The sequence below is a fragment of the Manis javanica genome, chromosome 2 (genome assembly GCF_040802235.1).
Source record: "Manis javanica isolate MJ-LG chromosome 2, MJ_LKY, whole genome shotgun sequence".
Taxonomy (NCBI): Eukaryota; Metazoa; Chordata; class Mammalia; order Pholidota; family Manidae; genus Manis; species Manis javanica.
The window spans coordinates 13174107-13190612 of NC_133157.1; the positions used below are offsets into that span (position 1 = coordinate 13174107).

The 16506-nt window shown below is 51.0% G+C and overlaps 1 protein-coding gene across 2 annotated transcripts in view; it reads right to left on the reverse strand.

Moving 5' to 3' along the window:
- GSN (gelsolin) overlaps positions 1 to 15984 on the reverse strand; it is a 53615-nt gene extending 37631 nt beyond the window's left edge. The window contains exons 1-2 of one of the 2 annotated variants that reach the window (XM_017673098.3): positions 15856 to 15984; positions 5220 to 5316 (exon numbers count right to left, since the gene is read on the reverse strand). The gene's annotated coding sequence lies outside the window, so the exon portion shown is untranslated. Of the gene's footprint in view, positions 1 to 1627; positions 1647 to 5219; positions 5317 to 15855 lie in introns of those variants that run through there. The other variant, XM_017673085.3, reaches the window with a different exon arrangement.
- Positions 15985 to 16506: the final 522 nt, after the last annotated feature.

The following is a 16506-nucleotide window of genomic DNA, read 5'->3' on the forward strand; positions in this document are numbered from 1 at the left end:
AAATTTACTCCCACAACTTCTCTAAATTATACTTCAATAAAGCTGTTTTATAAGGAAAAAAAAACACAAAAAACAAAAATCCACTCACTTTCCAATCACCATTGTGCCAAAGCAATCAGCAGGAAAAGCGACTCTCTGTGAGTTCATGGAGATGGGTTAGCAGAGGCTGAGCTCTCAGGCCCAGCCAGGAGGAGCCTTGAGCCATGGGCTCCCAAACACCTCTGCAGACCAGGTGTGTAGCAGAAGCACCTGGGGAGCTCCAGGGAAGGTGGATTCCCAGGCCTCATGCCTGCCTCTAAGCCTGTGAACTGGGGTGGGGCCCAGGAACCTAGGATTCTGAGGCTTGGCCTACCTGGAGCCACTCATCAAAGCCCAACGTCACCTTTCCCTCTTGGGGAAACTGAGGCCAGGCAGGGTGGGGCACCTGTCAGACCTCGTCAATCAAGCAGCGGGGAAGCCAGGGTTGGAACTGGGGCCCCCTTCCTTGCCCCTTCTCTCCTTGCCCTCCTCCTCCCTGGCCCTCAGCCTCCTGGTGACTCAGGGCTGAGTCATCCACTGGCAACACAGAGGAAACTGTAGGAAAAACAATTCCCAAACAAAGCTTCCCCTGATCTGGGGAACAGAGGAGGCCCAGGGGGCTAAGGGAGGGAGGGGAGGACACAGGGTAGAATTGGAGGCCAGGACCCAAGACCTGGTCTCTCCTTTTGACCACTGACTCATGTGGGGGCCTGAAGAGGGCACTTCTCCATTCTGAGCCTCAGTTTCCCCACCTGTAAATAACACCTACTACTGCACATAGAAACTTATGAACAACATGGGAAGTACTTATAAGCTTTGTCTTATTGACAGTGCTTCCCCAAAACCCATGGTTAGCACCATGCCCTCTCAAAGACAGGCAAACTGAGTCTCATAGATGTTCAGCCCAATGTCACACAGCCAGGAAGTGCAGAGCAGGGTCTGGACCCAGGGACAGCTAACCCTGAAGTCTTACTCTGACTCCTTTGAAATGTACCTGCCGCACAGAGGGGCATGCAGATCATACCCCATGAGACATGGAAGGCAAATGGCCACAGGAGGTGCCCAACCACAAAAGCTTTTCTCCTTTCTTTCTTCCCATGCCAGGCTTGTCTCAGGCCTCCTGGCCTAATGGTGAGCACACATAAGCTCGGGGAATCACTCACGGGGCTCTGGGACATGGGGGCACAGAGCAGGGGCACCCAAGGGCCTGATGAGCCACAAAGGAAGAGCATTTGAGCAGAGCCTTGAAGGATGAAGAGAGGTTTGTCTTTGGGGACTGAGGAACTGGCAAGTCAGGTGGAGGGAACAGCAAAAGCAAAGGCTCAGAGGTGTGGCCAGCACAGGGGAATGCAAACCCTTGATGGGCGTGGTGGGGCTGAGACCTGGATGCCTGTGTGGGAAAGGGGCCTGACTGCTAGGAGTCCCAGCCTGATATAAGGCAGTGGATTACTTTTAAGAGGGAGGGAGTAGGATCAAAACTGGGCTCATCTCTGCAAAGGGCCTGGCTGGTGGCTGACTGAGAGTCAGGAGCAGGATTTCCCCGGAGGCCTCCCTGCAGCCCCTCCTCCAAGCAGCCTTTGGGAACCACCTCAGATCCCTTGCTACTCACCCATGGGTCAGAATCACCCCCGAGGGCCTCTTCTCCAGCCATAGCTGGGCTGGGCAGAAGGCAGGCAGGCCTCTCCTGAGCACATCAACCTAATCACACTGGCCTATAAATAGGACCCTGTGGCTTAGTCTGAAATAGCTGAGCCAGGCCCAGCTCCACAGACATCAATCACATGGGTACACATGGTTCCAGAAATGGTCTTTCTCCTTGATACGATTAAAAACCAAAACTTCCTCAGGAAACCATTATTCATGCTTGAATTCACTTTCTTAAATATGAGGCAGTGGGCTAGGGGGAAGAGCCCACTCACCTACTGCTGATGACTGGAAGTGGGCCTTGTGATTCTTTCTCTGCTTCCTACTCTCTGGGGATCCTGAGTGAGCCACTACCTCTCTCCAGGCCTTAGTTTCCCCACAGGTAACTAAGGAGGTTGGATGATACCCTCAGGCCCCTTCTAGTCAGAATGCCCTCTGGAACTGCGTGGGGGAGCCCCTACCTGCAATCGCCCATTCCGTTGTTACCCTTCCCCAGGTCAACTTGGGAATTGTTTAATTATCAGCATTAAAAAAATTAGAATTGCAATAAATACTTCATCTGGGGAGAAATGGACAGGTCCAAGCCCTGCCTCTGAAGAGCTGGGTGACCCTGGATGAGTCATATCCTTTTCTGGGCCCCAGACTCCTCAGCCATAAGATGAAGGTGCTGGTGGGAGGATTACAGGCAGAGACAGACTCCACAAGGGACAGATTATGACATGGACTGGGCTGTTACCAACCAAGAGGGAAATAAAAAAAAAAAAAAGATAAGATGCTCCTTCACATCACGTATATGCTCAGGACCATGCTTCCCCACCAGTTAATCCTCAAAACCCTATCATCACCCTCATTTCACAGACAAGGAAACTGAGACTGATGCTTTGAGCTCACACCTGTTTGCCTCTGGAGCCCAGCGTGTACCAAACCCCGGGGCTGCAGTGAATCAGCCCAGCTGGGTGGCCCAATAGGACAAGAGCCCAAGAAGGTCAGGGGCAGAAAGGCACAGTGTGTCACTCTGTGGGCATGTGGGTGTGTAGGCGGGTGGGGTTGACTCGATTTCTCCAACCCGCTCACAGTGCTGCCCTTCCAGCACCCTCCCCTCTGCCTCCTACTGACATCTCAAATCCCACCAGCCTAGCCACTCCTCAGCTCAGAACCTGCCCAGGGCTCCGGGCACCCAGTGGATGGAGGCCCAGCAGCCAAGGCCTCTCCCAGGCCTGCTCTCCTGTCATCCCTGCACTCCCCACCTCAACCCCTCACTCCTGCTTAACCATACTTGGTTTATGACTTTTTAAAAAGCAATCCTTGGTTTTACTTTTTAGCTCGGTTGAGCCTCGAGCTGAGGCACAGCGTCAGGACGCCCCAGTGTGAAAGAGCTGAAAATTACACTCTAGGGACTTAGGGTGGGACTTGGGCCTGATTGCCATCTCTCCCCTGCACTAAGACTGCAGTGGCTCCCCAGGGGTCCAGCATACAATTCAAACCTTAAGGGTCCGCATGCTTGAGGTGCCGCCTGGTCTCCAGGTTGTCTCCTGTTACATTCCCTTCTCTCAGTTCCTCAAGGACTCCACCCACAGGGTCCGGGCTCTGCTGGTGCCTGCTGCTCCCGCTGCCTGAGGCTCCTTCCGTGCTCACCCAGCCATCCTCCGCTCCCTCCTGGGGTCTGGGCTTTTTCAGGGAGGCCTCCCTCATCTGTCCCAACAAGATCCCACCACACCCACCCAACCCCATAAGCTCTCATAACCCAGGTCCCTTCCTTCACATTTGACAAAGAATGAATCTGTTATGTGTACAACGGTTTACAGTAAAACCCACAAGGGGTAGGAAAATCTTGGTCTCTGCTGATTCTCCAGCAACCCAGTCCAGGGCTTAGGATCTGTCCAGTGAATGCATGCGTGAACGAATGGATGTGAGTGAGCAAAGGAACCTATATGTCTAACTCAAGGTGAGAAGGTGGTCAGAATCCTGGTGAATGTCTGAGGCAGAAAAACAGGGCCCTGACTAGGAAGGCCACATAAGTAGGAGACCAACCGGACAAAGTGGCCTCCTAGAGGCAAAAAGGAGAGAGAGCTCCCAGAAGAAGGAATCTGACGCTCCAGAGGTGGTGCATGGACAGCTGGGGAAACGCCACTGGATTCTGACAAGGAGATCACGGGGGCTTCCTTGGTTGATCCCAAGTTGGGCGGGGTGGAGCATGCTGCAGGGCCCATGGGGAGGAGAAGGTGAATAAGGGAAGCTCTCGGGTCACAGGGGCTCAGCTGGGCCTGAGCCAGCCTGCCCTGCAGGTCTGCAGAAGTGGGGAGAGCAGACAGGTCCCCACACAAAGCATTAACAGAGCATAAAAGCATAACACTCTTTGGTGAAAGATCACTCTGAGGCGGTCTGGCTTCAGGAGTTGTCAGGGCTCAGTCTGAAAAGCCGGAGCATCAGGAACAAGACTGGTTCCAGATCCCTCCTGTCTGGGCAGCATCAGGGCAGCCCCTTTGGCAGCAGAACCCTCGGGCTACAGTCAAAGCGGGACACATCCCATCTCTGGGCCCAGGAGCCCTTCTAGTAATCCCCCGCTTGGAGGCCAAAGCATTCTGGAAACCATCTAAAGGCCCTGGGCAAGAGGAGCGACTCCGACGGCGATTGGGAGTCACCCCCTACAAGCCAGCTGGGCTGCAGCAGACGGATAAACTCTGTAATCATTCGGCCCCCTCTCCTCTGGCAACCAAGCATGATGTTATGAGTTGGAGGGGTGTTTTCCAGGCTCTCCACATAGTTACTATTAGAAATTCACTTCTGTTCCAGTGTTGGAAGCTGGGTTATTCCCTAGTAGTGATCTGCCCGGTTTCACAGCTCACAAAGCCATTCAGCATCTATGAGCTTGTGCAATCCTCAAGACAATCTTTTTAGGTGGGTGCAGGGAAGACCAACACACCCATTTTATATGTGGAGAAACCAAGGCCCAAGCTGGGCTGTGAGCCAGTTCTCCTGCTTTCAGCCCTGAACTCTGAGCTCCACCCCTGCCTCTCCACCTACTTCAGCGGGTCACCTGTGAATGTGACAGTCAGGTGGGCCCCACCCTGCCCGCTGTCCCCCGGGGGTATGACTCATCCACCTCCCACAGGACTCCCGCCTCTCCACTACTCCTCCTGTGGTCAACAAGCCTGAAGACAGGGCAGCCACCCCCAAGCCTTTTCTCACCTGTCCAAAGCCTCAGGGGAGAATTCCTGCACCTCCAGGTGATCCTCCCCCTGGGAGAGAAAGCAACTTTCGGACAGTCACACAGGGAGCAAGCAGCACCAGGGTGGGGCCCAGGTGCCCTGGCACCCAGCCCAGCCCTTGCCTCCTCCCCACAGGATCACCTTTGCCTCTCCTCCTTCTCAAGGGAGGGGGAGGAGTAAATGAGGTAAGAGCAGAAACACACTGGCACTTTACTAGCAAAACCTCAGGGACTCCCTTTGAATCCACTCTGGCAACTGGCGACTGCCTCCACTGTCCCCTCCAGACTCCCCAGGGCAACCAGAGCTGGGTTTAGGAGGGCACGTGGGTGTCTGCACTACCCCACCTACCTTGCAGGGCTGTGAGGGCGCAGCGGGCTGCTCCGTGGGAGGTTCTGGGACCAAGGTGGAAGCCCTGCACACTGTGTGCGGGAGTTCAAGGCACCACCTGCGAATGAAAGGCCATGAGTCTCAGTGTCAGGGTCTCAGGGTCACCTGATCAAGTCCCCATTTGATGCTTCCACTCCTCCCCAGCACCCCACCAGGGTTGCACAGCCCCTCCTTGCACACCTCCAGCAATGGGGTCACTCACTTTTTGCCAAGATTGTAAGGCCTTCTCTTGGAGAGTTTGCTGGCTAAAAGACTTGTCACTAAGATGTGCTAAAATCTCTCCCTTCACCTTAGTTTCCCAATGGTTCCTTAGAGACTTGAAGACAAGTCCTGGGTTCCTCAGGTCTTCTACAAGTTATGCACCCCCTTTCCTCCAGCTTTTCCTAACACCAGGGTGTCTGGTTGCCTCACCCCCTTCCCTGATGTGCTCCAGATGAACCCTACTGACAGCACAAGACCAGGATTAGACCTCAGAGCAGCTCTATCCAGGGCAGCACAAGCAGAACTCTCACCTGTCACTCTAGATGGCATGCTTCTGTTAATCCAGCCTAAAATCCCATTAGCATGTAAGGTAACCCCATTGCAAGGCTGAATTCAACTGATGGTCACCTTTGAAGGTGTGGTTCAGGATTCTGGAGTTAGACAAAACGGCCCTTCATTTAACTACCTATGTTACTTGATCAAGTTACTTCACCCTCTGAGTCTCAGTTCCCTTTTCTGTAAAAGAGGAATTATGTCAGAACCTATCCCATGGGGTCATTCTGGGGATTAAATGAGATAATATGCCAAAGGTTTTTTACAGCACATGTATTTGCTCAGATTATTAATTAAACACCTAAGTCTTTTTCTAGAAATTAGATTTTTCTCATCCTATACGTGTGGAGTTTGGCAATCCAAGTTATTTACATACCATATTCCCACCTCTGTGCCTAAAGCATTGCTATTATTGCAAGACTATGTTATCATTATCTGTTCTTACTCTCCCATCGACTGTGAGCTCCACCAGACTGCTTTCCTCTGAAGGTCTGGCCCTGGCACATAGCCTGGCAAACAGCAGGGCCAGTGGGTATATATGCTAAATGAGTGAATGAAGGATCAGCTTACCAGGGCTCACAGCGGATTGTGCAGCCCCACCCTCCAGCCCCCTGCCATTCAGGGACAAACTGGATCTTCACCCTTCCTCACTCCCCAGACCCAGTCACCTACATTCAGGGGGCAGCTGAGCAAGCTGGCTCCTGCCTACAATGCAAAATGTCTCTGTCCAGACCAGCTTCCCCAAGCCAAAGGGAGAATCGGAGATCCCAAGTGCAACAGGGCCCGGCAGACTCCGGGATCAAGACACAAATGAGCCCTGTCCTCAGCCCAGTCAGTGGCCCAGACATTTCTGGTGGATTTCTGCATGTGAGTGGCACAGGTCCACAGCAGGGGATCTAGGAAGAGGCTGGTGCTCATCTGGGCCCTGGACCTGGTGTTAACTGCCACCTCTGAGGGCCCTCCTCAAAGAGTTCCACCAAAACGCAGTGGTTCCTTGGGATAGATCAAGGCGGACTTGGGTTTTGTTGTTCCTGCAGATGACAAATGACCTCTCGCTTTCTGTGAGGAAGAGCCTTTCAAAGCCAGCCAGTCCCCTTCTTTTCTGCACTTCCAGATCACACCCTCATCCTCACATGCCATCCTGCATTTGTTCCCAAGTGCAACCTGCTCCTGCCCCAGTGCTCCCATCTCAGCAATGGCACCATCCACCATCCGCACATGGGCCAGGCCAGACACCAGGGCACCACCCCCTTGACCACCTCTGCTCTGTCACTCTAGCCTCCAACACCATGAAGGCTGCCCGGATGCTCCTCTTCCCCGCAGCCCTGCTGCTGACATCCTGGTCCACCCATCACCTCTCACCGAGGGACAGCAGTGCCTCCCAACTGCTCCTCCCACTTCCTCTCTTCTCTCTAGTGTGTCTCCTCAGAACTAGCTCAGACCAGGTCTCTTCTCTGCTCAGGCTCTACGATAGCTCCCCTGTTACCCCAGATAAAGCAAGACCTTAGGAAATTTTCAACACCTGCCATGATCCGCCTGTCAGCCCACTGAGGCTCAGCTCTCTTCAGTTCCTGTCTTCCACCCACACCCCTCCAAGCAGCCAGATGAAGCTGCACTCTGTTCCTTGAGTCCTCGTGTAATCTTTGCAGAGTTTTCTCTGTTCTGGAATGCTCGTCCATCCTGGTTCTTCTTTTCTCCTTCCACTCATGACTGAACCCAGTTTTTCTCCAGGGAAGTCCGCTCTAGTCTCCTCTAACACGGTGAGGTTGGGCTTCTCTGAGCTCCCACAGGCCTCTAGCCCTCCCAGTCCCACAGTATTGTCTGTTTCCAAGTCAGCCTCACCCATTAGACTAATCTGCTGCCCTGTACACCACTGCCTAGCCTAGGGCTGGGGCCACCACAGTTCAAGTCACCAAAGGAAGACACTAGTAAATCACATGTGTCCACACAAGCATGTTCACATGTATGCACACGTGCACAAAGACATACACGCCCGCAGTCGTTCACAGCTAAGAGTACAGGTGCTGCCACCTATGGGCAAAAGCGGCATTACACTCTTTCCCTGCGTTTGGGCTCTGGAAGCCCCAGTGTCAAACTGGGCTGGGTTTAGAATTAACTTCAGCTAACTCCAAGTTGGTCTGTTTTCTGTTTTGTGCCTTAAGGCTGCAGCAACTTAAAACAAGGTCCATAAATCAGTGACTAATCCACAGCCCACATGCCGCATATGGAGCCATAAACTGAGGCATTTCCTTAGAGCATGCAGCATCCCAGCCTGGGCTGCTTTGGAGCCTGTTTGCTGAATTCCATCTTAGAGGTGAGGAGGCACTTCCTACTATTCAAGAGCTCCCACCAGAGCTGGTCTTCAGGTAGAGAGCTCACTGTTAGAACCAGTGTGCAAGCCACCAGGTCCATCTGTCCAGGTGGCTGAGGAGGAACTTTCTGCACTGGATTGAGGGGTGAGGGGAGGCTGGAGCAGAGGTGGTTTTCACCTAAGACTGCTCCCAGCTCATCAGGAGGATCTTCAGATTTGCTGAAACATATCTGTCCAGTAAGGCCAGAAGGGTTCAAATGGCCAGTGACAACAACTACCATTTTCTGAGCACCTACCAAGTGTCAGACTCTTTATACACTTTGTTCCCATCCTCACAATAACCCTGCCAAGCAGATATCATTGTCCCTATTTTGTGAAGGAAGGACACAGCTCAGAGAGGTGAAGTAATGTGCTCAGGGTTACAAAGCTAAGATGTTTGGGGGGCCGTGCTCACTGAACTTCACGCCATAAGGCCAGGCCTCTTGGTCCTGAGAGAAAAACACAGAGCTTTGCTGAACTCTAGACGAAGGGTTTACCAAATTATTATGATAAAGGGCCAGAGAGTACATACTTTAGGTTTTGCAGGCCACATACCCTCTCTTGCTGCATATTCTTCTTTCTTTGATTTTAGGTTTGGGTTTCTTCTTTTTTCTTAACAACCTCTCAAAAATGTAAAAACCATTTTTAGCTCAGGGGCATACAAAAACAGGCAGGGGCCTCCCCAGGGGTATTGTTAGCAGCCTTCAGATATAAGAGAGTAATGTTTATAATCTTAAGTATAAAAACTGCTGGTGGAAATGTTTAAACCAAATGTACATCCTGCAGCCATATTTCTCCCCCTTAACATAGCTCCCCTTTGAATCACTTTCTCCTAAAGAAGAGCCCTACCTCACTCTGCAATTGGGCAGCAAAATATTTCAAGGGCTGTTCAGATTCCAGAAACTCATAACTGTGAGCCAAATAGTTGGGAAGAGAAGAGGGAGGCAAATACAATGGGTAGAAAGAACCTCAAAGATGAGATATTAAGAGATCTGGGCTCTAGTCTGGGCCCTTAGCGAGATTTAGAATCTTACTATGAAAAGTGTGGTTCCTAGACCAGCAATCTCCCCATCACATGGGAGCTCATTAGAAACGTAGTCTCAGGCCTCACCCCAGACCTACTGAACCAGAATCTGCATTTTCACAATGTGCCCAGGTGATCCGTAAGTTTGAGATTGCTCTAGAGTTTTTAAGTCCAGCTGAAACGTTGTTAACAGAACCCTTTCCCTGGGGAGAGAAAGGGTCTAAAGGCATCTTTCTTTATGTCATAGTATTAAGTATCTGACCTATCTGCACTGATGACCTCAAAAGCACCTCACTTTCAATGCACAATCGACAGAACAAGACCTGTCACTGGATCTTGAAATCAAACCTTCAACTGGCAGGGAAACAGGCCTGGGAGGACCAAAGAAGGTGCCATTCCCTATTTCACGGAGAGGGAAATGACTTTCCCAATACCACACTGGCAGGGCAAACTAGGGGTCTGACCACTGCCATGCTGCTTCATCATCCCAGGCCTTGCGTTTAATAACAACTGAAATCATTTTGGTTTGAATGATTACTTTTGTAATCTTGGAAGTGGCAGAGTAGCAATCAGTGGTCTTGCTGTGTACTTTGGGAAATTCACTTGCTGTCTCTGGGCGAGTGTCCCTGACCATGAAGTGAGGGGACAGGGCCAGGTGATTCCCAAGATCCAACTGGAAAAGTTGCAGTCTGGAAACTGTTTTGAGGGTTGAGAAGGCAGCCAGAGGAGGATCACCACAGTCACACCGGAGTCTCTGGGCAGGGACCACAAAGTCAAGCCCTAGCATCCTAAGCCTGGAGGCAGAGCAGTGACGTGGAATAAGCTCACAAATGCCAAGCAGAAACCAGAAATGAGAACCAGCTTCTCTCTGCTTCTTCAGCCTGGGATCTTAATCATTACCCTTTTCTGATGCTGAACTGTGCAACTGTTGTCTGTTAAATGAATGAAGTAGGACGTTTCAGGAAAATGGTCCCTGAGCCTTCTAATGGGATAGCTAGACTTCTGAGAACCAGCTTTCAATGCTCGCTCAGGAAGGCCACCACCCTCATGTCTGGCTGGTGGGAATAAGAACTGCTATGACTTTTCTGGATAGCAATCTGGCAAAAGATAGCAGAAGTTGCAAAATGTGTTATTTTGACTCACCAACTCCATTTCTTGGGCTCTCTTCTAGAAGATAATGAAAGAAGTGTAATTTATGCACCAGGATATTCATTGCAGCACTACTTATAAACAGCCTAAATGCCTAATAATAGAAGGAAGTGAACTGTGGTATATTTAACACTAGAGAGTGATGAAAAACCAGGGAGGCATAAATCATTCTCATTATAAAAAAGTAAAACTTATTTTTCACAAATAAAATGCATTATTTTACTTCTTTAACGCCCCCAACTATTCGAATGAAAGGCTTTGAATAGAAATAAACATGCATTTATCAACTTCAATATAGCATACTTTTAAAACTCTTAAAAATTAAATTTAGGGTCCTTAATAACACAAGAAAATATTTATGCCAATATTATGTTGACAAAACAAAAAGCCAGAATAGAAAATTATGTATATGGTATGACCACAATTATGTGGGAGTAAAAACTGTGCTGAAAATATCCAGAAGGAAATGCACCCAAATGTTAGTAGTGATTATCTGGTGTTGGCAGAATTATGGACAGTTCTCTTCTTCCCTTTCTTTAAGTTCTTATTTTTTATACTTTCTTTATGTTTCAAATTTCCTATAATAAACATTTATTATAATTAGAAAAAGAAGGAAAAGAAGTCCTTGGAGAAGGGGATAAAAAAGCACCCCCTACGCCATGGGTATACAGCCACATCACTTTGCCACTCCCAAAAAATTCACTAGTATTTACTGCACACCCACTAAGGGCCCAGCCCAGCCACTGCTGCTATAGAAGGAAAATTAAGGGCCAAGCCCCACCCTGAAGGCTCACTTATACAATATACATACTCTTTGCTTGGCAAATAAGCCAGACACAGATGATATCCCTGTTAAAGTTGGAAAGCATTACAACTGTTTGCTTAACCAGTTCAGCACAGTAAATGATTCCACCAGCACTGTGTGGCCCCTTCATCAGTACTGCTGGAGAGACCAGACTGTTTCTGGAGCCCCCCTGGGAAGTGTAGGTTTCAGGACTACTTTACAGCCCAGGAAGAAAACTGTTATCCCTTTGTCTAAACATTGAATGTGGAGGTGCGGAGGCCCCTCTGAGGCATAACTAAGCACCAGAAAGGAGTAAGAATGAGGAGCCTGGGAAGGAACCTAACTGGTCATGTGGGGACCCCTGGGCATGAGAGCTCCCATCTCCAGGCCTCAGTTTCCTCATCTATAAAATGGGGTCCCTACGGACAACCTCAGGGCTATTGTGAGGCTCAAAGAAGAGAAAGTAAGCCATTCCATTTCTCTAGGCTGAGCTTCAGTTTCCTCATCTGTAAAATGAAGTCAGTATCTCCTCCCTTATAGTGCTGTTAACAGATTAAACAAGACAGTGGGGACACAAATAAAAGGTGAACACACACAGCAAGCACACTACATATGGTGGCCACGGTTCTTACTGCTTGTAAAACAGGGAACAGAATACATAAATGAATCCTAGGCCTCAAGCTCCTTATCTGCAAAATGGGGAAACCAGTTCAGTCCCTCAAGACCAAATTCATGAACAGAAGCTTAATCTCCATGCTTGCACTGGTGCAAGTTAAACATGACGACTGCTATGGGCTCACTTTGTGCCCTCAGACATGTGGGTCCTGCTGATGCGCTAAGTACAAGGCCCTCTGACTCAGAGGGGTAAGAGAGCTTGACATTCATCCCATCCACCCCCTAGTGCAGGGTGGATACTGGGGCCCAGAGAAAGGCGCACATTAGCATAAGTCACCCAGTACTTTGTCAGTAGCAAAATCAGGACCCAAGCCCAGGCCTTCAGCGGCTCAGCCTTACCCACCATGTCTGCTGCCTTTCTCTGCTCCGCCCTTAAATTGCTAATGTGGTCCCAGGCAAGGCAGGCATATGGCTGGGGAGGGGGAGGGAAAGCCAGCGTTGCAGCAGGAACCAGCCTGCCTGTGGTCTCCAAACTCACAAACCACTCAGGCTGAAATATGATACACTCCCCCTCAGTTGAAAGGGAAGAGATATTTTTACTTAACATCCCCTGCTGCCTAAACACTGGTCTCTTTCTTTCCCTCCCCTCAAAAATGAATAACTTCTGGGACACGCTTTTCCCTGCCTCAGCCAGCATTTTCTCCACTGATGACCATGCGGCAGGGACGTGCCTACTTTTCCTGACTCCCAGAAAACTTTCCAGAGCATGGGCTCAAATGGTGAAAGGTAGAGGGGACTTGGTCCTGACTGGACCCCCAACTCACCACGTGGCCTTGATCAAGGCTGTGCCTTCTGGGAGCCCTGACTCCCTGAAACAGAGGGGAGAGCGACCTACACTCTGGAGTCCTGTTGATAGTATAGAAAAGTTTGAGTTTACAAACAGCCCTGAGAGCCCTCCACCCCCACCCCACCTCTCTGCTGCAGGTCTGAGCTCCCCAAGTGGCGCACACTCCCTTATGTCCCTGGTCAAAGCCACAGTGAAACTCCCATCAATTCTCATAATGTCAGGACCAGATGGAACCTTCTCGAGAATATTTAATGCAGCAATTAAGGGCTATGGCTCTGTAGTCAGAACTCTGGAATTCTGGCACCATCTTCTAATAACAACAAAACCTAAGGCACCTTATTTAGCATCAGCCATAAAAGTGGACAGAAGTACCAGCCTCAGAGGAAAGGCTGTGAGGAATCAACAAAGTAATCGATGTTCCAGTGCTTCCTTTACTCAAAGGTTGCTTTTTATTATTATCATGCAGTCCTACATCCCCCCATTTTAGATGAGGAAGCTGAAGCCCAGAGGGCTGGGACTTGGCCAAAGTCACTCAAAAGAACTAAGATGAGGCTCCACTCTCAAGTTAGTGCTTCATTCTCTCTAATACACACTCAGAGACCATAGATATATGCTTGAACAAAACTGGAGTCCAATGCTCCAGCAAAGGACTACAGACCATGCAGAAATCATCTCTACGACCTGCCAATTTCTCATGAAAGACCTAAACTACCCACATAGAGTAGAAAGAAGCAACTGACCAGCACTGGATGGCTAAGAAATGTGAAGGTATGCAATCAACAGCTCTTATTTGTAATAGCTTGGCAGAAGTGTACATATAGCTGTTCACAGTGGCTACCTCTACAGGAAGAAGATTTGGAGGGACAAAGTTAATGATATACTTTTTTCTGTGTTTGAATCTTTAACAGGAATTTTTTTCACTTTGAAAATAATAAAAAAAAACACTACGAAAATCAAAATAATTTAGTAGCCTTAACCAGTAGCTAGCTATAAGCCTGTTGTCTGCTTTTAAATGAAATTTACAGCAGGTTCTGAGATCTGCAACTGGGCTTCCGGAATCTACACTCTGATCCATCCCTGCAGCCACTGCTCTGGTTCACGCCCGTACTCTCTTTCACTTGGACCATGCAACAGTCTCCTTGGGGTCCTTCTGCCTCCAGTTTAGCCCTTTCTAATGCATCCCTGACATCAGCATTAATAAGAATTTTTATCAATGCCTGGGCCAGAAACCTTCCTCAGCTCCTCATTGCTTTCAGGATAAAGTCCAAACTCTTAGTTTACAATCTAGTTCCTTCCATATTTATAATCTGAACTTCCACCTCCCCCTTTTCTCATCTGCCACTGTAGCCATGTGGATTGCTCAGGAAACGTCAGTGCCTTTGCACAAGCTGTTCCTGCTACTTAAAATGTCTTTTCCCTCAATCCCTTTACTTGCTGTGAAACATTACCCACTTCCAATGCCTGGTTGCCCAGACAGACTTAGTCACCCCTTTTCAGGCAGAAGTAACTCTCAGTATCATGTGATGTTGTCAATCACCATAGATGAGAAGCACCTTGAGGACAGAAATCTTTGTCCTCCTCGGGCTCTTGGGCTCACATGGCAAGACACAGAACACAGGCCCAGAAGAGTGCTGAATCAAGGAAGGAAACGTCATGAGAGGCAAACCCTACAGCCTCCTCCTCCCCCTTGGGAGCTGCCTGCTTTCCCTGGTTCAAATTAGCCCACAATAAAAAGGACTATGGAAAATTCTGGAGTAAAGTTTCCTTCCCTGATTCACACAGAAACTTCTTTGCTGCTCTGTAACTCACCCCCGCCCCCCGTGCCAATCCAAGCTCCCCCTGCTGTTTACCATTACCCTGGCATTTATAAATAGCGAGGCCCCAGAAAGGAAAACAGAATTTCAAGGGAGATGGATGCAGCCTGTCCCCATCCCACCCTTCCTCCTCCTCTGTTCCAAGCCACCTCTCCTAACACCCCCAGAAACACCAACCAGCACCCTCAAATGTGTGCAGGGGGTGGGGGATGGCAGGGCTGTCAGCCCCTTACTGAATGGAACACTCAAAGAGTCTAAAGCGCCACCAGCTACAAGTCAGCTAAGTGCCAACTTGAACTGGATCCCAGCCCTGCCCCTTCCTCGCTGTGTGACAATGCACCCACTGCAAACCCTCAGGGCCCTTCAGGTTTCTCAGCTGTGGAATGGGTTAGGTGAGTCTCCAGCAAGCTGTGGTCACTGGGAAGTGGTGCAGCAAGAGGTGCAGGTCAGATATGTGGTCCTGGGAGAACAGGACATGCAGAATTACATTTTGAAAAGTCCCCAGGAGCTAAACAAAAGCCGTAGGCACCTCCCCAGAGGCCCTGCCTTCCACAAGGCCCATGTGACCCCCAGAAAAGCCCTGACTGCCTTTTTAGAGTTCTGGGAGTTTACGAGGTACTCTCTCAGCTCCAGGAAGGTATGAGGGCTGGATAAATGGTGGGCGTCTAGGCGGAAGAGGAACTACAAAAGAAGCCAATGTCCCCTGTCCATCCAACGGTTCTCCCAGATTTGTGAGGACTTGGGCGTGCCCTTGGCCATCGCCCAGAGCGGCCAGCCTGCACTGGACCTGGGGACAATGCTGTAATCAGGGTCTGGGGTGAGCAGACTGGGGAAGAGATGGGGGCCCGGGGGGCGGGGGGAAAGGGAGTTTCCAATCACTGTCAACTCTGAAAGAAGTTTCTGTGTGAGTCAGGGAAAGAAGCACACACTGCAGGGCCGAGGAGGAGACGCACCTCCAGGTAGCAAATGCCAGCGGATTTCGGAATACAAGGAAGAACTTTCTAACAGTCCTGAGCCCAGAAGGAGGAAGGGGGTGGAGGGCTCCTCACCGCCCCGGGAAAGCATTAGAAGGCATTATTACCCTGGATGCAGGAATGTCTTGAGCAGTCTCCCCCGCGGAGCCACCGTCCACACCGCGGACTGGAGGCTACCTGCAAGTCCTGGTCAGACACACCGAGAACGGGGTGACCCCGAGCCAGGTTCCCCCACCTGGGGGGGGCGGGGTCACGGTCAGCTCAGGTGCTTGCAGCACAGCGGGGCCTGTGGGCAGAGACCCGGCTCCCCTCTTCCCCAGACCCAGCCTCCCAGTCCACCCTCCTTGGTCCGCTAGAAGACCAGCAAGGTGAGGAAGGAAGCCTTTCTCTGGCGACGCCCCCGCTGCCGGGACGGGCTCCAAGCGCCGACGAGCTGGCACCGGAGCGAAGGAGAAGGACCCTGACGCCCGAGCTTCTCAGATGCCCGCGGTCCCCACACGCCCTACCTGCTGCTGCAGCGCTGGCGAGCGGCTGCTGGGTCCAGCTGAGCTCAGCTGGTTCCGGCGGCAGGCGGGGGCTCTGCGGCCTCTGGGCCAGGACGGGCAGGGCGCGGGCGGGAGCCGCCTAGGGGCGGGGCGGGGCGGGGGAGGAGCTCCGGGCCCTCCCGGGGGCGGCCGGGGGAATGGCGACTCTGGCTCCGAGCTAGCGTTCCTCGAGGGCACCCGGGTGGCACTTCCACCAAACCCCTCGCTACGTCCTCGCAAGGAAGGCATCCAGCCCTCTGCTTTACCAGAGGGTGAGCTGAGTCCCAGCACCCTGAGGAAAGATCTGCAGGAGTCAGGGGAAGGGGAGGAGACGCAGGGGAACGACAGGGCCGGGCCGGCGCCCACGGGCTCAGCTGAGGTAGGCAGAGCGCCGGGCTCAACTAGGATCGGCAGAGGCGAGCCCCGGCTCCAGGAAGCAAAGCCCTCGGAGGGTGAAATGGGAACAGGGAGAAAAAAAACAGCAAAAGCAGGGGAGGTGTGCAAGCAGCGGCAAAACCCACTGAAAGGAATAAAGGGCATGAAGGATTTCCAACTTCATTCGGAATGAAAAAAATAAGAAATGCGAAGTGCATCCTTGTCCTTAAATCAGAGCATTAAGGGCTTTGGAGTCAG